The sequence below is a fragment of the Zingiber officinale genome, chromosome 4A (genome assembly GCF_018446385.1).
Source record: "Zingiber officinale cultivar Zhangliang chromosome 4A, Zo_v1.1, whole genome shotgun sequence".
Classification (NCBI taxonomy): domain Eukaryota; kingdom Viridiplantae; phylum Streptophyta; class Magnoliopsida; order Zingiberales; family Zingiberaceae; genus Zingiber; species Zingiber officinale.
The window spans coordinates 126,617,258-126,639,470 of NC_055992.1; the positions used below are offsets into that span (position 1 = coordinate 126,617,258).

A 22,213-nucleotide genomic window follows, 5' to 3' on the forward strand; every position below is an offset into this window, starting at 1 on the left:
ACGATGGAGAGCTTGATATTCGCCTCCCCAATCAGAATGAAAAGAGAGTATTTTACGATTAAAAGATCGTTCAACTTGAATTTGAAAATTACAAAATATATCAAATAAATCAGATTTCCTTCTCATAGGATAAAGCCAAGTATATTTACTAAAATGATCAATGAATGTAACATAATATTGGAAACCTTGATTAGACAAAATAGGTGCAGAGCCCTAAATATCAGAATGGATTATTTTAAGTGGAAAATTAGAAATATGATCAGATAAAGAGAAAGGTAGCTTATGACTTTTAGATTCCATGCAGGCCCTACATGAATAAGATGGAGAGGAGGTAATAGAAGTAGGTAAACTATACCTATTGATGATTGACTGAACAATACAAAGGGAAGGATGACCAAGTCGAGCATGCCAAGCTGGTTTATTTGTGCGTTCACCAACAAAAGCTTTGATTGAAGAACTCTGAAGACAATAGAGGTCATTTTTGATTCTCCCATAAAATACAATAGCATTTGTTCCTCTATCCTTTATAAGATAATGATTATGATGAAATTCAAAAATGACATTGTTATCAAGACAAAACTGGCGTGTAGAAAGTAAATTTTTAGTGATAGATGGAACATGAAAGATATTGCGCATGTGAAAAGTTCGATTAGATAAATGAACATATGTGTTTCCAAGATTAGCAATTTGTAAACCTGAACCATCACCTACTTACATCGTATCTAAGCCATAATATGACATTACGTCTGTAAGGATATTACAATCTGATGTGACATGATGAGTTGCTCCAGTGTCAATATACCAATCAGTGTTGGTTAGTCTTAGGAAAACGTACCGATTCCACTGTACAAAAATTTTTTGTACAAGTGTCGAACCTTTCCTTAAATAACCTATTGTGTTCTTTAAAAATTAAATTAGAAATCGCAGACGGAACTTAACATCATTGATTCCAAATTTAACTTATCTGTTCTTAATGGTTTAGATTTGAATCGCAAGCGGAACTTAACACTATTGATTCAAATCTACCTAAGTTATTAATTCCATAAATATTAATTTCCAAAATTGGCTTCCAGGACTGCATGGCGAGGCACATGACCTTCTTGGATATGGGAGCAACCACCACCGCCTAGGCAAAGCCTTTTAAGGAAAGCTAATATTTATTTCCTTAAATAACTCTATGTTAACCAAAAAGAACAATCGAATCACAAATTCGAAAAAGAAGAAAAACACAAACTCGAAAAGAAAATTATTTCGAAAACTCTAGAATCATATGCCTCTTGTGTTTGGTATTTCCATAAATAACTATACAAAGAAAAACTAGTATGATGCGGAAAACAATTACTAGTTATACCTTTCTTTGTAAGCAAAAATAACCTCTTGATTTTCTACCGTATTCCTCTTCTAAGCTCGGACGTTGTGTGGGCAACGATCTTCCGAGATGAGAACCACCAAGCACCTTCTTCTTCCTTGCAAGTTTCGGCCACCACAATTCTCCAAGAGAAGTAAAAGTCCAGCCACCACCACCAAGCTCCAAGAGATGCAAGAAACAAAACACCTTTCTCTCCTTCTTCTCCTAGCTAGAACCGGCCACCATCAAGAGCTCCAAGAGAGGTTGTCGCCGACCATAAGAAGAAGAGAAGAGGAAGAAGCTAGGGCCGGCCACCAAGGAGGAAAAGAGAGGAGAAGAATAATAGAATTGTTCACCCATGAAGGCACCTCTACCCCCTCTTTTATAATCCTTGGTCTTGGCAAATAAGGAAATTTTAATAAAAACTTCCTTAATTCTTTTGCCATGAAAAGGAAAATTTATTTTAAAAAATAATTTTCTTCTCATTAAAATAATGGCCGACCACTTCTAATTCCAAAACAAGGAAAATTTAATTCACACAAGAATTAAAACTTCCTAATTTGTTTCTAGAAATTTATAAAAATTTCTCCAATAATTTTTATCCCTTCATGATTGGTTAATAAAAAGGAAATTTTATAAATTAAAATTCTTCTTTTAAACATGTGGATATTTTCCAAAAGGAAAGTTATCTCTAAAAATTAAAATATCTTTTCAATCTACAAATAAGGAAAGATATCAAATCTTTTCTTAATCTTTTGTAGAAACTAAGAGAATATTTAATTTTTAAACTTCTCTTTTAAATTATTATCATGGTTAAAAAGGAAAGTCTTTCTTAAAAATAAAATCTCCTTTCAATCTACAAATAAGGAAAGATTTCAAATCTTTTCTTAATCTTTTGTAGAAAGTTTTAAAAGGAAAGATTTAATTTTTATACTCTCTTTTAAAACTATGATATCCACATAAGAAATAATTTTAATAAAAAATCCATTTTATTGTGATGTGGCCGGCCACCTAAGCTTGGGCTCCAAGCTATTGGCCGGCCACCTTAAGGCCGTCGGCCCTAAGCTTGAGCTTCAAGCTTAGCTTGGTCGGCCCCTATTGGTTGGGTAAGAAGGTGGGTATGTGGTGGGTATAAATCTCTATATACAAGAGGCTACGATAGGGACCGAGAGGAGGAATTGGTTTTGGTCTCCCGATGAAATTAAGCTTCCCGTGTTCGCCCCGAACACACAACTTAATTCCATCAATAATAATTCATTCCACTAAAGAACTATTATTGAACTACCGCACCAATCTCAAATTACATTTTTGGCTCCTTCTTATTATGAGTGTGTTAGTCTCCCTGTATTTAAGATGTCAAATGCCCATTAATTAAGTGAGTTACTGACAACTCATTTAATTAATATCTTAGTCCAAGAGTAGTACCACTCAACCTTATCGTCATGTCGGACTAAGTCCACCTGCAGGGTTTAACATGACAATCTTTATGAGCTCCTCTTGGGGACATTATCAACCTAGATCACTAGGACACAGTTTCCTTCTATAATCAACAACACACACTATAAGTGATATCATTTCCCAACTTATCGGGCTTATTGATTTATCGAACTAAATCTCACTCATTGATAAATTAAAGAAATAAATATCAAATATATGTGCTTGTTATTATATTAGGATTAAGAGCACACACTTCCATAATAACTGAGGTCTTTGTTTCTTTATAAAGTCAGTATAAAAGAAACGACCTCTAATTGTCCTACTCAATACACTCTAAGTGTACTAGTGTAATTATATAGTTAAGATAAACTAATATCTAATTACACTACAACCTTCCAATGGTTTGTTCCTTTCCATCTTGGTCGTGAGCTACTGTTTATAATTTATAAGGTACTGATAACATGATCCTCTGTGTGTGACACCACACACCATGTTATCTACAATATAAATTAATTGAACATCTACATTTGGTATATACAAATGTAGACACTTGACCAATGTGATTCTTATAAATGTATATACAAAAGTTAGACTTTTAGTATACATTCCAACAATCAGTAGATGAGAACTCTGGGTTTTTACCACAAGTAGGCACAGACGAAAGAACTTTAGGATATACTTGTGAAATAGATGGTTGTCTTGAGGCTGTAGGACCACCAATGAAATTTGAATCAAATGGACTAGGACATTGAATACCAAAATGTCCAATTCCAAAATAAATTTGATATTTTACCCTAGACCAATTAAGTCTTTTAGGGCATATATTTCCAGTATGACCAACGATGTGACAAATTTGACATCGGTCTGGACTTTGCTTTTGTCCTCTTTGATGTCGTCGAGTATTTGACATCTAAAGTAAAAAATAACTTGTCCGGTGGTAGTGGAAAAAAATAGAGATTAAGGAAGAGGAAAGAGAAGCAAAGGGGTTGGCAGCGGAAGAAAATAAGTATTTTTCGTTTGTTCTGAAAAATAGAGAAGAATAAGAAAATTAAAACACGTAGGAGAAAATAAGAGGCTTGAGGGAAAAATTTAAAATTCGCCATTTATACGATCTCCGCCTCAAGAAATTGAGGGAAGATAAAAGAGAGAGAGAGAGAGAGAGAGAGAGAGATGGCTCTGATACCATGTAAAAGGAAGAATAGGGAGAGAGGAAGGAATAAGATGAGAATAATAAAATCTATTGTTCATTGATATTTGTCCTAAGGACAATACAATATATAATGTTCAAAAGTACTTGGTCAAATAACTAATTAATAAATAACAGAATTATTCTAAGAATAATTCTGAGAATAATTATAACAGAATTATTAGAATAATCCAAATACTAATATTATTTGATTTGATAATTTGATCCGGTTAATTTGGATAATTATGTTATATCTCTTTTACTTCCAATGCCACTAGAGGCGTCTTCAACCCCAAAGTATATCCCTGCAGATTCGTCTTTTTATCGTTGACGAAGCCTTCTACCTTATCTGATCGAAGGCACTTTCAAAGCTCTTCGAGGCACCTTTAGCACCCAGTTTCAAGGCGTCTTCCTTCGCATGGAAGGCGCCTCCGTGCCCTTGTGCACGGAGCCTTCGATCAAGCCTCCGAGGTGCCTCCATAAGCACAGGAGGCGCCTCGAGTACTATTCACTCGAAACTTTTTTTGTCCATTTTTGCTCTTGCAAAATATGTTGGCTAACAGAAAAATATCTAACATATAAAACAAAGTTAGGACAATTTATAAAATAGTAGTATTAATTAAACCCTATTTGTCAAAAGTTAGGATCTAGTCAAGGTCTCAATATAGGGATTCAAAATGGACCTAAATTGGATCTGCGCCTAAATTCCCTAATTGGGACTCGTCCTCACTGGAACTCTCTTCTCCAGTGACTTACCTTACTTACCATGTAGAATCATTTGACTCTATCTTGGTCCACTAAATCTTCCCATCAATTGTCAGGTCCATAGACCCAACTGGATTTTGGCTAGCTGTTAGGTTCCTCAGACCTAGCCAGACTTTCCGTCAGATATCATGTTACTTCTTGACCTATCTGGACTTCTACACCAACTATCATGCCCTCCAGACTTATTTGAATTTCAGTATGATGTCAGATCAGTCAAGTTCTGCACACTTAGTAAAAAGGTTTTATTACACAACACATCTAACTTTAATCCACTTATCATTTATCAAAATTTAGGTTTGTCCATTGGTGCCAACTACACCAACAGTAGCTCCACATACATCTCTGCATATGAGATACACCCTTTAGAGAGCCCCTATAAATGGTGTGCTACCACCTTGGAATACTTCGATAATGATCAAATTAATGCCCAAATCTTGTATTATCTAGGATCGGAAACTCCTCTTGTTCGAATCGATCAAGGCATCCAATATGTTCCCAAACTCCATGAACCAAGTCAAACTCTATCTCCTCAATTGTCTCCCTTAGCTTATTCCATCGCACATCACAACGAGTCATCGTGTATATCATCCTCGGCATCTAAAATTGAAAATAATAATATCAGTACAAAATCAATAAACGAGTAAAAAAACTAGTTTAATTCAATTCACATATATATACAGAAAAATACACTGAATCCATAAGCAAATAAAAAAAAATTATTTTGAGAAGCTCCAGTTGACTAACACACTAGACCAGTTAATTGGAAAATTGAATCTTAAGTATTAGCTTAATCTATTATCCTTTGTTAGAACTAATCTAACTTGACAGGGTTGTCTTACCTATGTTGTTCTTGTTTAACCTAAGTCCATTTAAGTCAATTTCAAATTTATTGATTAAATCTAGATCCGTTTGATGAAATCAATACCCATTGAATTAAGTCTAATATATTATAATAAATCTAATCCATATGATTAAATGTTACCCAATCGAACAAATCATAGCCCAAGCCAATTAATTAAATCAGTCAGGTTTGATTTAACCAAACTGATCTAATTCAAATCAGACTTCAAACCAAGTCCATTTGAGTTTGAACCTGATCTGGTTCAAGTGAACCAAATATAATGTTTCAAGTGTAGTTCCAATTAATTACCCAAGTCATATTAATTTCCCAGGCTAACGATCGAAGAAGCACGCATTAATATTAATAAAAATAAAAATAAAAATAAAACTAACGTTTCCTTTCCTTTTATTATTATTATTATTTTTAATTGCCGACGCACGCTAAACCTAGTCGCTTTATATTTTTTTTTCTTTTTAAAAAATCAAACTTTTCCACACTTCCATTGGCGTTGACCAGCCGATGGAGAAGGCTCTCTTCCACTGTGATATAGTCGCCGGCCACATAAGGAAACCGTGACACACAATCGTGATTTACTGACGATTACAAGCGATGCGCGACTGACTAGGATTCGTGATGACACTCCATTCCTCTTCTCTACGGCTTGGGACTTCAGCGGCGGCTACAAATAGGGCAAACAAGGGCCAAGAGATGTGAAATCCTCGTTGCATAGGGATTTCAACAAAAAGGTAATTTTCTTGTGGTAAAAGATAATTTGCTTATTCTCAACGTCCCCTTCAATTCGTCCTTAGGTTAATATGTTTGGATGTACTAAGTTTTGATCCTAAAACTTAATGCGACAATACTCTATATTTTCAAAGAGCACTGTATCATTTTAACTAGGATATGCATTGTGATTAGAAACTCGAAGATACATTTCTAAACTACTCTCATACCATTCTTAATTTGCAATGCATGATATATAAAATACGAAGCCATAAAGACTTACAATGATTTCCATAAAATACGAAGATACATCTTGATTCTTCTTACTTGTTCTCGTTTGCACTTGTCGTCACAAAGATGATTACTACGAACTATCCTTGAAGGAACTAAATCCCTCATTGTCTCAAACTTGGACGCCAAAATATCTATCGATGGAGGCTGCACATGGCAACGGTTGTGGACAATCTTTATGTGCAGCACGTCCCACTACTAACAGTGCAACAAGAGTACATTATGCAAAAGAAGATTACAAATCCTTGATGGAGAATTGATTTATCAAAATTTATACTGTTGGTATGGTATTGTATTCTATTTTTTTTTATTTTGGATCATATTTTATCATGATTTGTAAATATGCTACCTCTTACAACATTATATCAAAATCAAATTAAATTTAAATACAATAACATTCTACATTATAGAGGAGATAAATAATATATATAATAAATTATAGAAAAAGTAGAGTAAAAAATCGATATTTAAATAAAATAATTTTTTATTATATATAATTGTAAAAATAACACTAAATCATGAATTTTTTTAAAAGTGAGGTTTTATGGTCCCGGCGGGGCTCGAACCCGCGACCTTCGGCTCATAAGACCAACGCTCTAACCAACTGAGCTATGGGACCACAAAGTTTTGAAATAAATATTATTTTTAATATATTAAATAGTAAAACCTGTTAACTATTTCATTAATTATTTGTTATACTATACGACTCCGGCATCGCTCAGGATATTAAACGTTTACTTTACTACGATTCACTTAACAAACTAAAAGATGATAAATCCAGTAAGGGTTTTAGCTTCAATTTTTTTTTTTCCACTTAAAAAAGCAAGAGAACGTGAATCCCCCACTTTAATTCTCATATCAGCATTTCAATTATATATAAAAAAAATTATATATATAAAATAATCCAAAACAAACTAACAACACAGAACTCTATTTCCATCTTTTCCTTTTAATATTTGTTATTTTCTAAATATAAAAATAAAATACTGTTGAGAGTGGGATTTGAACCCACGCCCTTTCGGACCAGAACCTTAATCTGGCGCCTTAGACCAACTCGGCCATCTCAACAAGACGATTTGGTACATTTGATAATTTGATACAATTTTGACTAACAGCCACAGCACGGTAGTGAAATCTGGACGCAAAACCCTCAAATAACAGGAGGAATGAACGGTGAACTTGAAGTTATCTAGTGTCACAATCAATCACTTTGTACCTCTCAAGAGAATATTGGAAGTAAACTGGCATTGCGACGGTGAGGGAAGAGCAAGAGAGCTTCTTCCATTTCTCACCTTTTCCTTCTTAGTTCCTTGAGCTTTGGGCTCTGCTTGACCTCAGAACTCTCAAGATTTAGAAGGCCAACGCTCACTCTTTCACCCTCCTAAGCTCTTTGAGATTGGGGAAAGGCACCAATGGCCTGCGCCTTCAGGTTCTTGTTCATCTTCATGCTTGTTATTGGCTCACTTTGCTGATGATGATATATCGGATATCTGCACAGGGTGTTTGTTGTATTATGCGATGTAAAACTGATCGAGCTCTATACATTCCTGGCCGTGAGCTGTTGTTATAGAAGATCTCCATTACTTTCTGACAAATAGCGTCTGTTCTGTACTTCTCCCAGTTTCCGATCTTGTTATCTGAATTTGGCAATTAGCTTTTGAAAGAGCTGAAAGCAGGTTGTCATGTAACGGGTAAAACGATCATTGACTCTTGCAATTCAGTGAATGATCTACACTGTTGTTCTGGTTCAAATTGACTGTCTATAATTAGCATCTATTCTTGTTTACGGTGTTTTTTTTCTCATATATTCTTGTTAGAAAAATGATATATGTTTAAAAAAACATTAATATTAAAAAATGCAATCACTGATCACTTGCGGGGATAGCTCAGTTGGGAGAGCGTCAGACTGAAGATCTGAAGGTCGCGTGTTCGATCCACGCTCATCGCAAATATATACTTTTTTTTTTAAAATTGCGTTATTTATTATTAATTATAATTACATCCTTTGAGTTCCTAATTTTACATTTATCATGAAACTTGCAAAAGATTTTGTTAAAATGGCAATAATATAAAATTACGGGGCAAAGTAATATTTTCGTCGCACGCCTATTTTGCGCAAAGGGCTCGGGAAGAGGACAAAGGTTCAACCATGGCAAGCCGAGGAGCGAAGGGAGCCGGCGCTGCGGGTGGCCTCCTCAAGGCCTCCGACCTGCAGAAGTTGAGCCTGGATTAGCTCAAAGCCGTCAAGGAGCAGTCGGATCTCGAGGTCAATCTACTCGAAGATAGCCTGAAGAAGATTAGCGTCGCCGCCGCCCGCCTGGAGGCGGCTGCGTCCGCCCTCGATGATCTCTCCCTCCGACCTAAAGGTAACTCTTTAGGCCTCCTCGGTTCGCTATCGGCCCTGATCTCCCATTTTTTTGTTGAGCGAGATCATACTATCGTTTCTTAGGGAAGAAGATGCTGGTACCCCTCACCGCGTCGCTCTATGTTTCCGGAACTCTCGACGATTCCGAGAAGATCCTCGTCGACGTCGGCGCTGGATATTTTATCGAGGTTCTTCCTGTTCTCCTGCTATTCTGCTAATTGATAAGAATTGAGGCAAAATCCTTTGTTGGGTTTTTATCGATAAATGTGAAATTTTGGGTGTCCTTGGTGCGTTTGCGAATCACTTTGTCCTGTTTAGAAGCCTCTCTCGTAATGTTGATCAAGTTTTTCTTCTGAAAGATTTAATCTTCAGTCCTTTCAAGCTTAGTAACAACACTCTTACCTTATTGCCTGTAGTATTTCAATACTTTAGCTAAGTGTCTTGAAGAGCCTGGGAAGTTTGATTTCTGCTTTATGCCTGTGATTTGATCAATATAATATTTTAGAAACCATATAAGGTTTCTCCTAGTTGTCCCAAAATCTCAAAATAAAATAAAAACAAAACTATATTACTTCTCTGTCTGAGAAAAGAAAAGTGAATTCCTAAAGCACAATTCTTTTCACAATCTAGATAATGTTCTACTGATCCAAAGTCCATACAGTGTTAGCATGCCTCTATATTCAATGCTTTCCGGTAAACTCATGACCATCAGTCTTTAGCTCCTGAATCATATTCATCGTTTTTCTCAAATGTTGGCCTATGGTAATATTCAAGCACTTTTGATAGCTATCAAACTTTATTGTTAGCTAACGAAGCATGTGTTGGACCACTGGAGCCGACTAGAAGGGGAGTTGAATAACTTGTAAAAATAAAAGCACAACCCTTCTTGACTTTTCTTAAACTAACACTTGCAAAATATAAAAGCAGTAAATTAAAACAGAAAGGTAGAGACACACAGGGATTTACTTGGTTACAACGGGGAGGTTATTAATTCAAGAAAGATGTCGCACTAGTATCTCCTTCAAACGGAGAAACCTCTTACAACGATGAGTGCAAAAAGGAAGAAGTTAAACTTTAAAGCAAGCACACAAGTATTGGAATTACAATTCTTGAGTTCGTTGAAAGCTTCTGGACCAAGGCTGTATTTATTGCCTTGGTCGGGACGCCCCGAAGGGTTCCAGGTGTCCTAGGGGTGATCAACAAGTTAAGTTAGGTCCTATGTGTTTTTAACCTTGTGTCTAAGTGTGTAAGAGCATAGGAGCACAGGTAGTCAAACTCTATCTCCTCAATCGTCTCCCTTAGCTTATTCCATCGCACATAACGACGAGTCATCGTGTATTTCATCCTCGGCATCTGAAATTGAAAATAATAATTTCAGTACAAAATCAATAAACGAGTAAAAAAACTAGTTTAATTCAATTCACATATGATGTGGATATAGGTTGAGGGGTAGAGAAGAAATTAGGAGGAGGAAGGAGGGCATTTTGGTCTTTTCGTTGGTTAGAGCTTTAAGGGGGAAGGAGCACTGTTCACCGGGGTGGGGGGCGCTGGTGCGTTTTCTCTCCGCCGCCAACAGAAACAAAAAAAAAAAGGCCTTCTTCCTCCTCCCTTGCTTTTCGCCGGCCGCCATCTCTTTTCCTCTCCCTCTCCTCCTTGCGACGCCATCGCTGGACCGACTCGTCGCCGCCACTCTTTCTCCTTCCCCTCGCGACGCCGGCTACATCCCTTCTTCTTTTTCCTCCTCCGGTCATCTCCTCTTCCCTTCTCTCCAACTCTGTTGCCGTCGTCGCACGGGCGCAGGTCGCGATCGTCGCCCGGGAGCACGCCGCCGGTGCGAGGGACCGCCACCAACATCCACAGCGGCTCTCCGACAATGCTCCCACTTGTTTCCTCGTCGCAGCGACCAACCATCACTACCGGTGAGGCATGCCCCTAGCTCTCCTTCCCGCCGAGCTCTTGACGCCTCATCTTCTCCACGCCGACGCCACCTAGTCGCCTTCGTCGCTCGTCGGTGACCACGCCAACGCGCTACACATGACGTCGACACCTCTTCTCCTCTTCCTCTTTCCCTAGCTACTGCCAGCGCACCAGCGCATACAGCGGCGAAGTGCTGCTCCCCACCTCGTCTCCTTCGCCGTCTGCACCTCTCAGCGCCATATTCGGCAATCTCGATCCGCTCCAGCACGTAGGAGCACCATGGTTGTCCACTACAGTTGTGTTCTTCATGCCGCAGCAGCGGCCCCTGCTGCATTACGGCTAGTTGTCGCCGTCTTTAATACTCCGACGCTGATATGGAGCAGCTTCCTCGTCGTTGTATGCCTCCGACCTGTGTGTCACTATTGTGTTCATGGTCTTGGTGCTATTATTGTGTTCCGACTTCGCGCCGATCTGGCTTGTGCACGGTGTTCCAACCTATGTGTTGATCCCGCTCATGTGTTGTGCTTCGGCCTTCGAGCCAAGGTTGTATTTTGGACTATGTGCTTTGTATGTCTAGCCTTCTTGTGTGTCATATCTCGACCTGCGTACCGATATCATGTTCCGGCCTTCGTGCCCCTCTTGTATGTCAGCCTGCGGGCCGATGCCTTATCTCGGCCTTCGTGCCGATGTTTTCGCCCTACCTGCGTGTCGAGACGCGTCTGGTTTCGTGTCGTCGCTTCCAGCTCTGTGATGCATCCGACTCCGCTTCATCAGATCCAGCTCTTCATCCGGCTTATCCATCTACGCTTCCAGGTCACGATAACTCGACCAGCGCCCCATCCGAGAGCGCTCCCTGGGCCAGGGTACGTTACCGTACTCACTCTTCATTTATTTCACTATTATATTATTGGCCTGTTATTCATATGTTCGTTGGATCTGTCTCTAGCCTCGGGGTTCAAGGGACCGGGGGTAAGCCGGTCACTGGTTGCAGGTAGCGTTGACCAAAGGACTTCTGAAGACTTGGTCACCATAGAAGCCATCTCAACATACCCCCTCCCTCCGGGACGTCGTGATTCGGTCAATATTCCATCCACCTCACCCGATGGTCCGTCTGACTCAGATTTCGAACAGGATCAATTTGGCGTCGTCTGTGGAAATCTTCTCCACATGTTCTGGAACGTGAAGATGGATGACGTCGGGAGGTTCTCTACTATTATCACCGTCCTGGAGAATCCCGATGAACATATTATCTTCTACCCTCACTCAACGGATATTCGGGAGTTGAGGAATTGAGTTGGAGCTTCAGCTGGCCGACATGTTAGTTTTTTTCATTATATTTTTTTCTGACTCCACGGGTATTCGGGAGTCAAGGGACCTAGACAGACCCTTTGTCGATTGGTACGACTCCCCGATCAGGCACGTTACAGGCTCTGCTATTTTTTTATGATTATAGGAGCTGTTATAGCTCCCTGATAAGAGAGTAAGATCCTAGTTCCTTGATCAAAGACTAGGGCTTTCGATTTTTGATCGGACACTAGGGACTCAGCTCCCCGCTCATACACTAGGGACCCAACTCCCCGATCTTACACTAGGGACACAGATCCCCGCTCATACACTAGGGACACAACTCCTCGATCATTGACTCGTAGTACGACTTCCCGATCAGGATCTAGGGGTCTCGCTCTTTGATTACAGGCTAGGTGTCTTACTCTCCGATTAGGGACTAGGGGCCCAGTTCCCTGATCAGGTGTTATAGGCTCTGCACCCTTCACCATGAGGCTCTGCATCCTCTTACTACTACAGGCTCTGCACCCTTCACCATGGGGTTCTACATCCTCTTACTGCTATATGTGCTTCACTCTATTATTATTATATGCTCTACATCCTCCACCTATTTTGCATCCTCTTACGTCTACAGGTTCAGCTCCCTTCACCTGCGGTGCTTGCTTCCTTCTATTGCTAAGGACTTTGCTCCCTTATATGACTATGAGCTTCACTTCCTTTGACGATCGGGGCTCAGATTATTCTCTCCCTTACTCCGTGGCCATTTGGGAGTTATGGGATCGACACTATTTCTCTCCCTAACTTCACAAGTATTTTTGAGTGGAGGGACCAAGACAGATCCTCAGTCGGTCGACACCACTTCACGATCAGGTATGATAAAGGCAATACTCCCCCATATTGTTACGGGCCCCGCCTCTATGGATTTCAAGGCTTCACCTCCCCCATTCGGGGTCGAGTTATCGCCACTGCTCTCGGACTATAGTATCACCACTGCTCTCGGATTAGAGTATCGTTAATGATCTCGCGGTCGAGCTTCCAAACCAATTCCTTGTCAGGCCTCCAAAGCAATTCCTGGTCAGGTCTCCAGATCAAGTCTTATTCAGGCCTCCAAATCAAGTCCTAGTCAGGCCACTAGAGCAATTCCTGGTCAGGTCTCCAAATCAAGTCCTAGTTAGACCTCCAGATCAAGTATTGATCGGACCTCAAAATTAATTCCTGGTCAGGTCTCCAGATCAATTCTTGGTAAGGTCTCTAGATCAAGTCTTGGTCAGGTCTCCAGATCAATTCTTGGTAAGGTCTCTAGATCAAGTCCTGGTCAGATCTCCTGATCAAGTACTGGTCAGGCCTCCAGATCACCTCTCGGTCGGGATTCCAGACTCTCGTCCTAGTGCGAGTTATAAGTGAGCATGCTCTCACGCCTCCAGACTCTCGCCCCAGTGTGAGTTATAAGTGAGCATGCTCTCACGTCTCCAGACTCTCGTCCCAGTGCGAGTTACAAGTGAGCATGCTCTCACGCCCAACGAGCTCTCGGTCGGGATTCCAAACTCTCACCCCAGTGCGAGTTATAAGTGAGCGTGCTCTCACGCCTCCAAACTCTCGCCCCAGTGCGAGTTATAAGTGAGCATGCTCTCACGCCCAACGACCTGTCGGTCGGGATTCCATACTCTCGCCTCAGTTTGAGTTATAAGTGAGCATGCTCTCACGCCTCCAGACTCTTGTCTCGGCGCGAGTTATAAGTGAGCTGCTCTCACGCTTCCAGACTCTCGCCTCAGTGCGAGTTATAGATGAGCATGCTTTCACACCTCTAGACTCTCGCCTCAGTGCGAGTTATAAGTGAGCATGCTCTCACGCCCAATGGCCTCTCGGTCGGGTCCCAGACTCTCGCCTCAGTGCGAGTTATAAGTGAGCATGCTCTCACGCCTCCAGACTCTCGCTTTAGTGCGAGTTATAAATGAGTCTGCTCTCATGCCCAACGACCTCTCGGTCGGGTCCCAGACTCTCGCCTCAGTGCGAGTTATAAGTGAGCATGCTCTCACGTCTCCAGACTCTCGCCTCAATGCGAGTTATAAGTGAGCATGCTCTCACGCCCAACGACCTCTCGGTCGGCACTCACTCCTCACTCGTCGCTCTGCTCGACACTCATCACACTTGCTTCACTTGCCGCTCTGCCCGACACTCTTAGTTCGCGTTTTCGCTCACCGCTGTTGCTCGGTCGGCACTTACTGCTCACTCGTTGCGCTGCCCGACACTCACCGCTCCTGCCTCACTTGCCGCTTTGCCCAGAACTCGTCCCTTGCATCTCACTCATCGCTTGGCCCCGCATCTGGCACTCGGTCGACATTTTTTCAGTCGCGCGTTTGATACCGCTCGCCTATTGTCTTTTGACCCGCTCAGCATTTTTCGATTGCCAGGTCGACATTATTTGACTGCTCGATCGTGATTTACTGTCGCTCGGTCAACATTTGCTCGATTGCACGTTTGATACCGCTCGCCCATCGTCTTTCGATCCACTCAACATTTTTTGATTGCCAGGTCAGCATTTTTCGATTGTCAGGTCAACATTTTTCCAATCGCTTTATCGCAATTACTATCGCTTAGTCAGTATTTTTTTCGGTCTCGCTCACGGCTATGCTCGCCCATCATCCTCTCTATTGTCCGGTCGTGATTTATTGACGCTCGGTCAGTATTTTTCTCGGTCACGCTCACGGCTATGCTCGTCCATCATTCTCTCTATTGCTCAGTCGTGAGTTACTATCGCTCGATCGACATTTTTTCGATCGCTCGGTCGTGATTTATTCTTACTCGATCGCGCGCTCGTCACTGCTCGCCCATCGTCATTTGACCCGCTCAGCATTTTTTGATTGCCAGGTCAGCATTTTTCGATTGTCAGGTCGATATTTTTTCAATCGCCTTATCATAATTACTATCGCTTGGTCAGTATTTTTTTCGGTTGCGCTCACGGCTATGCTTGCCCATCATTCTCTCTATTGTCCGGTCGCGATTTATTAACGCTCGGTCAATATTTTTCTCGGGCGCGCTCACAACTATGCTCGTCCATCATTCTCTCTATTGCTCGGTCGTGAGTTACTATCGCTCGATCGACATTTTTCGGTCGCTCGGTCGTGATTTATTGTGGCTCGATCGCGCGTTTGACACTGCTCGCCCATCGTCTTTCGACTCGCTCGACATTCTTGATTACTCGGTTGACACTTTTTGATCGCTCGGTATTGATTTATTGTCGCTCGATTGTTTTACTCAGCATCTCTCGACTGTCTGCTCGATATCGCTCGACATTCATCAGATCGCTCTTTCGACACTCGCTCGGTATTGCTTTTGCCGCTCGGTCGACACTTATTCTTTTCTTCGCTCTGTCGGGCGCTCGCCGTTGGCAACTACTCGTTCGACGTGATAAGATGAGTCCAGTAATCTGATTCTGCGTTCGGTAGCGATTCTGTTTTGGGTTTGGTCTAGTCAGTCGGACTTGTGCCTCCTTCGACTAGACTTGAGGGGGAGGCTTGTGATGTGGATATAGGTTGAGGGGTAGAGAAGAAATTAGGGGGAGGAAGGAGGTCATTTTGGTCTTTTCGTTGGTTAGGACTTTAAGGAGGAAAGAGTACTGTTCACCCGGAGGCTGATGTGTTTTCTCTCCGCCGTCAACAGGAACAAAAAAAGGCCTTTTTCCTCCTTCTCCCTTGCTCTTAGCCGACGCCGACGTCGGCCGCCGACCGCCACCTCTTTTCCTCTCCCTCTCCTCCTTGCGACGCCATCACTGGACCGACTCGCCACCACTCGTCTTTCTCCTTCTCTTTGCGACGACGGCTACAACCCATCTTTTTCCTCCTTCAGTCATCCCCTCTTCCCTTCTCTCCACCTCCGTTGCCGTCGTCGCACGGGCGCAGGTCGCGGTCGTCGCACGGGCGCAGGTCGTGGCCGCCGCTCGGGAGCACGCCGCCGCGCGTGAGGGATCGACACCAACATTCACATCACCTCTCCAACAATGCTCCCACTCGCTTCCTCGTCGCAGCGACCAACCGTCAATGCCGGTGAGACATGCCCCTAGCTCTCCTTCCCGCCGTGCTCTTGACTCCTCATCTTCTCCATGCCGACGCCACCTGGTCCCCTTCGCCGCTCGTCAATGACCACGCCAACGCGCTGCACATGACGTCGACACCTCTTCTCCTCCCTCTTTCCCTAGCTACTGCCAGCGCATCCAGCGACGAAGTGCTGCTCCCCACCTCGTCTCCTTCGCCGTCTGCACCTCTCAACGCCATATTCGGCAATCTCGATCCGCTCCAGCACGTAGGGGCACCACGGTTGTCTACTACAGGCGTGTTCTTCATGCCGCGGCAATGACCCCTGCCGCATTACGGCTAGTTGTCGCCATCTTTAATACTCCGACGCTGATCTGGTGCAGCTTCCTCGTCGTCGTATGCCTCCGACCTGTGTGCCACTATTGTGTTCCCGGCCTTGGTGCCATTATTGTGTTTCGACTTCACGCCGATCTGGCTTGTGCACGGTGTTCCAACTTATGCGTTGATCCCGCTCATGTGTTGTGTTTTGGCCTTCGAGCCAAGGTTGTATTTCGGACTATGTGCTTTGTATGTATAACCTTCTTGTGTGTTATATCTCGGCCTGCGTGCCGATGTCATGTTCTGGCCTTCGTGCCACTCTTGTATGCTGGCCTGCGGGCCGATGCCTTTCCCGGCCTGTGTGCCGATGTTTTAGTCCGGCCTGCGTGCCGAGGTCGCGTCTGGTTTTGTGTCGTTGCTTCCAGCTCTGTGACGCATCCGGCTCCGCTTCATCAGATCCAACTCTTCATCCGACTTATTCCTTACTCACTCTTCATTTATTTCACTATTATATTATTAGCCTGTTATTCATATGTTCGTTGGATCTGCCTCGAGCCTCGGAGTTCCAGGGACCGGAGGCAACCCGGTCACTGGTTGCAGGTAGTGTTGACCAAAGGACTTCTGAAGACTTGGTCAACATACAAGCCATCTCAGGATACCCCCCCTCCGAGACGTCGCGATTCGGTCAACATTCTATCCACCTCACCCCGCGGTCTGTCTGACTCAGATTCCGGACATGATCAACATATATACATAGAAAAATACACTGAATCCATAAGTAAATAAAAGAAAATTCTTTATTTTGAGGAGCTCCAGTTGACTAACACACTAGACCAGTTAATTGGAAAATTGAATCTTAAGCATTAGCTTAATCCATTATCCTTTGTTAGAACTAATCTAATTGGACAGGGTTGTCTTACCTATGTTGTTATTGTTTAACCTAAGTCCATTTAAATCAAGAAAAATGATATGCTCAAGGAAAAAAACTCAAGGAAAAGCTCAAGGATAGACACATAAAGTTATGGGGCCCACAAAAAATGAAATGGTGGGCTATGACTTTATGAAAAATGATATGCTCAAGGAAAAAAATTCAAGGAAAAGCTCAAGGATAGACACATAAAGTTATGGGGCCCACAAAAAATGAAATGGTGGGCTATGACTTTATGTGTCTATATTTGAGCCATTCCTTGAGTTTTTTTTCTTGAGCATATCATTGCTCTTAAATCAATTTCAAATTTATTGATTAAATCTAGATCCGTTTGATGAATTCAATACCCATTGAATTAAGTCTAATCTATTATAATAAATCTAATCCATATTGATCCGGTGGTAAGGACGGGGGACCCTCGTTGACGGGAGGTCAATGGTAAGAGGGTCAACCCCAAGGTCGTGTCGATCGGACAGAGGTCGTACCTAGCGGAGCGGCTGGCCGATCGAGCACTTGGCCGACCGGACATCCGACCAAGGGTCCCCCGGGCCGGACGAAAGACAGCCCGACCAAGGGTCGGGTTTCCAATGCTCAAGGAGAAAGAGTCTATGGGCCGGGCGGACAGGCCGCTCGGCCGAGCCGCAGGACAATAAAGCGCAATGCCATCCGAACACATGAGCAGGGCTTCTCGGAGGCCACGAGCGCCGAGCGGCTGGTCCGCTCAGCCCGGGAACAGTAAGAGCGCTAGGAGACAAAAAGGACAACTAGTAACTTCGTCCTCGAGACGCCTGCCGCCGACAAACAGCATGGTCGACGGCCGGAGCGGACAGAGTAACATACGATGGAAGCTTCCACCGTTACATCCTGGATATGCTCGGACGATTGCGGAATGGCGTCAGGCAAGCTTTTCTGACACAACCCTACTGAGGTATATTTGGGGAAGCGTGCACGCATCGAGGAGCGTGCCCGCGCCTCCCCGGGGTCCTATATAAGGACCCCTAGACTTCGACGGAGGTATGCAATCTTGATCACTGTAGTCACAGTAGCGTTACTTTGCTCTTCTTCTTCGCTGCCTGACTTGAGCGTCGGAGGGTCGTCGCCGAGAAACCCCTCCCGGTTTAGCTTCTTTGCAGGTCCACCGGAGGTCCACATCACCAGTCGGAGACAGCGGAGAGCGCCACGTCCCCAGCGTCCATCGACTCAGCGCTCGGACATGATCAAATTGGCATCATCTGTGGGAACGCACCTGAATCCGAGCAGAGATGATGGAAGAAGTTGGACGTCAACTCATGGTGACGCTCTCCCCCGAAGAATTAGACGCGCTCATCCAAGCGCAGGCGGCCAAGATAGTCGAGCAGCAGCAAAAGGCTCAAGCCGATCGGTTAGCGCAACAGGCAACGTCGGCATCAGGCGGTCGGGCGGCACCAGACGCCGTCGGAGGTCGCTCAGGCCAAGGTCGACCGAGGAACTCGTCAGTGGAAGCCCCCGCCCCGGACAATAGATCGGGCTTTATTCCAAACGCCGTCAGAAGTCGCTCAGGCCAACCTCGACCGAGGATCTTCGTCAGACGAAGCCCCCGCGCGGGACAATAGAAAAGGCAAGGCGCCACGGACAGACTCGTCCCCCGAGCGGATCAATAGACAGTTCTCCGAGGCCATCCTACGCGACCCACTACCAAGGCATTACGCGCCCCCGGCGATCGGCGAATACAATGGGACCACTGACCCGGACGACCATCTGGGTAAGTTCGACAACACCGCCACTTTACATCAATATACAGATGGGGTGAATTGCCGAGTGTTCCTCACCACCCTTTCTAGGTCGGCGCAACGGTGGTTCCGGAGGCTGCCAGACGGATCGATAACAAGCTTCAAAGAGTTCCGCACGACCTTTCTCCACCACTTCGCAAGCAGCAGACGCTATTAGAAAACCAGCGTCAGTCTATTCGCCATCAAGCAAGGATCGAGGGAGTCGCTCCGAGCTTACATCCAACGCTTCAACCAGGTGGCCATGGACATCCCGACGGTTACCTCGGAAACTATGATGAACGCGTTCACACAGGGGCTTGTGGACGGTGAGTTCTTCCGATCGCTTATCCGAAAGCCGCTTCGCAGCTACGACCACATGCTGAACAAAGCCAATGAGTACATCAATGTGGAGGAAGCTCAGATGACAAGGAAAAAACAAATACCCTCCGAGCCACCATCCTCAGCCGAGCGGAAGCCACTCACTACTCACCAGCCACCGAGAGGACCACGGGCAGAAGCAGCCCGTCCTCATCAGCACACAAGGTCGCACGTCGTCCAACAGGTGGCAGCCGATCGACCCAAGCCCAAGGGGAAGGTATGGACTCTCATGTTTTGCTCGCTCCATCAGTCAGCAACCCACAACACCCGCGACTGTCGGAACCTCCCCCCAATCGCTCATCCTACGGCGAGGAGCTATCGCCGTCGATCACCTTCGCCGAATCGGCGACATCAACACCGAAGTCCCACCCGGCGTACAGAAAGAAGATCTCCCGAGCGGCAACATAACCCGCAGCACAGGGTCATTCCTCGGGCATCGCATGAAAGACCCCGACAATCCGCTCGGGAGGAGGAGAATAGGGGCAATGTGTCGAGGGGTGAAATCAACATCATCGCTGGAAGGCCGACCGGAGGCGACTCCAACAGGGCACGAAAAGCGCATGCAAGGGAACTCACGATCCATGCAGTTGGCTGTAGTCAGGAGCAGGCGAACGGGCCCGAGATCAGCTTTGGGCCTAGGGACCTCGAGGGAGTCGAAGTCCCACATGATGACGCCCTCATCATCCGAGCGATAATAGCTAACTACACTATTCACCGCATCTTTATTGATACAGGCAGCTCGGTCAACATAATCTTTCGGAAGACCTTCGACTAATTACAAATCGACCGAGCCGAGTTGCTGCCGATGACAACCCCCCTCTACGGGTTCACCGGTAATGAAGTTTTGCCGATCGGACAGGTCCGGCTGGCTATCTCGTTGGGGGAGGAGCCACTCAGAAGAACGCGGACCACCAACTTCATCGTGGTCGATGCTCCCTCCGCGTACAATGTTATCGTGGGACGACCGGCTCTCAACGAGTTCCGAGCGGTCGCCTCCACCTTCTGCCAGAAGATCAAGTTCCCGGTGGAAGACCAAGTTGGGGAGGTCCGGGGAGATCAGCTTGTCGCTCGGCGATGCTATGTAGAGATGGTCCGAGCCGAGGCTAAATCCGCTCGGAAAATGCCACTAGTCGAGGTAAACGCTATAACCGAAAAGTCACCTTCTCTAGTTTATGAAGAAAAGGAGGAGGTATAGATCCACCCTGCCCGATCGGAGGCCACGACTTTCATAGCATCCGACCTGGAAGCAAGCTAGAAAGAGAAGCTGGTCAAATGCCTCCAGAAAAATTACGACGTTTTCGCTTGGTCGACCCACAAGTTGCCAGGAGTCTCGCCGAGCATAGCGTGTAAGGAATAGGTGGCCGGCTAGAAGGGGGGGTTGGATAGCTAGGTCACCCCCAACTTCTTTTCTTCTCTACAAAAGATTAGTGCACACGCGGAAATCCAACTAACTAATGAAAACAATAAAGAAAGAATACCAAATCGCTAACAAGCCCGATGTAACGTGGTTCGAAGATTGCTTGCTCCTACTCCATGGCGTGTCCTTGAGGTGGACGAGCCCTTGATCCTTCGGTGGATCAATCCCCGGCAATCTCCGGCTAGAGCTTTCTCCTTCTCGGTGGAGCAAACCTCTCACAAAGGATCTCTTCCTCTTTACAATGATGAACTTAGGTTTAGGAGGAAGAGAGTAGGCTTGGAAGCTTTTGGGCAATGACAAGGAGTTATTCAATAAGCATGAGTAAGTTCCTTCAAGCCCCAAAGCCTCCCTTAAATAAGAGGAGAGAGTTGATCATCATATCAACTCATCTCGACACCAGTCGACTGGCAAAACCATCAGTCGACTGGTGTTACCGTCAGAGGTAGCCAACGGCTACTTTCCAGCACCAACGGTCATTTACTAGTCGACTGCTAAAACTAGCAGTCGCACCAGTCGACTGCTAAAACTTGTAGTCGACTGATCCACACCGACCAAACGAACAGAACCATTCTGTTCGCGCCCAGTCGACTGCGCAGTCGACTGCACCAGTCGACTGCTAAAACATGCAGTTGACTGCTACAGTACTGCTACAGTAACCCCTAAACCTTATGCTTTTACTCCGAGTACAATCTCTCGTGCACTCGTACCCTCACCCTTACGACTCTTTTGACGCTTCCTTTGCAGCTTTAACAGAACCTTCAAGCATACTTTCTTTGGCTCTCGTCCATCGGATGCATTCAAGCCTACGGCTCGTCCCCAATGTCATCCTTCGCGTATGCCTCGAAATTGCTTCCCTCGGCCCTTGTCCTCGCTGCCTTGTCCACGGTCCATCGGATGCTTCATCCTTCACCGGACCCGAAGCCATCAACCTGAGTCGCATGTGTATCCTGCGAACCTGCACAACTCAAATACACATATCAGATACAAGGGTGAACCTAACTTAAACTCTTTGACACACACATCAAAACTATGATCGTACCGATCAAAACCTAGGTCGATTGCACCAACATAGCTCACCACGAGCTTCACATCCGACCGGATGCTCGGCCGGTAAAGCAAAGGAAGAGGGACTTCAGTGCCGAACAGAATATCATCATCCGAGCGGAGGTGGAGAAGCTCTTGGAGGCCGGCCACATAAGGGAGGTATAGTTCCCGAGCTAGCTCGCAAACGTGGTG

The 22,213-nt window shown here is 44.6% G+C and overlaps 3 non-coding genes and 1 pseudogene across 3 annotated transcripts; 2 read left to right on the plus strand and 2 right to left on the minus strand.

Annotated features, from left to right (window-relative positions):
- Positions 1 to 7,136: 7,136 nt before the first annotated feature.
- TRNAI-UAU lies at positions 7,137 to 7,210 on the minus strand. Its single transcript has one exon. It is a non-coding gene; the product is annotated as a tRNA-Ile (tRNA).
- Positions 7,211 to 7,578: 368 nt separating this feature from the next.
- On the minus strand, positions 7,579 to 7,659 carry TRNAL-AAG. The gene has a single exon. It is a non-coding gene; the product is annotated as a tRNA-Leu (tRNA).
- Positions 7,660 to 8,466: 807 nt separating this feature from the next.
- TRNAF-GAA lies at positions 8,467 to 8,539 on the plus strand. The gene has a single exon. It is a non-coding gene; the product is annotated as a tRNA-Phe (tRNA).
- A 171-nt stretch (positions 8,540 to 8,710) lies between these two features.
- On the plus strand, positions 8,711 to 9,483 carry LOC121971045 (annotated as a pseudogene).
- Positions 9,484 to 22,213: the final 12,730 nt, after the last annotated feature.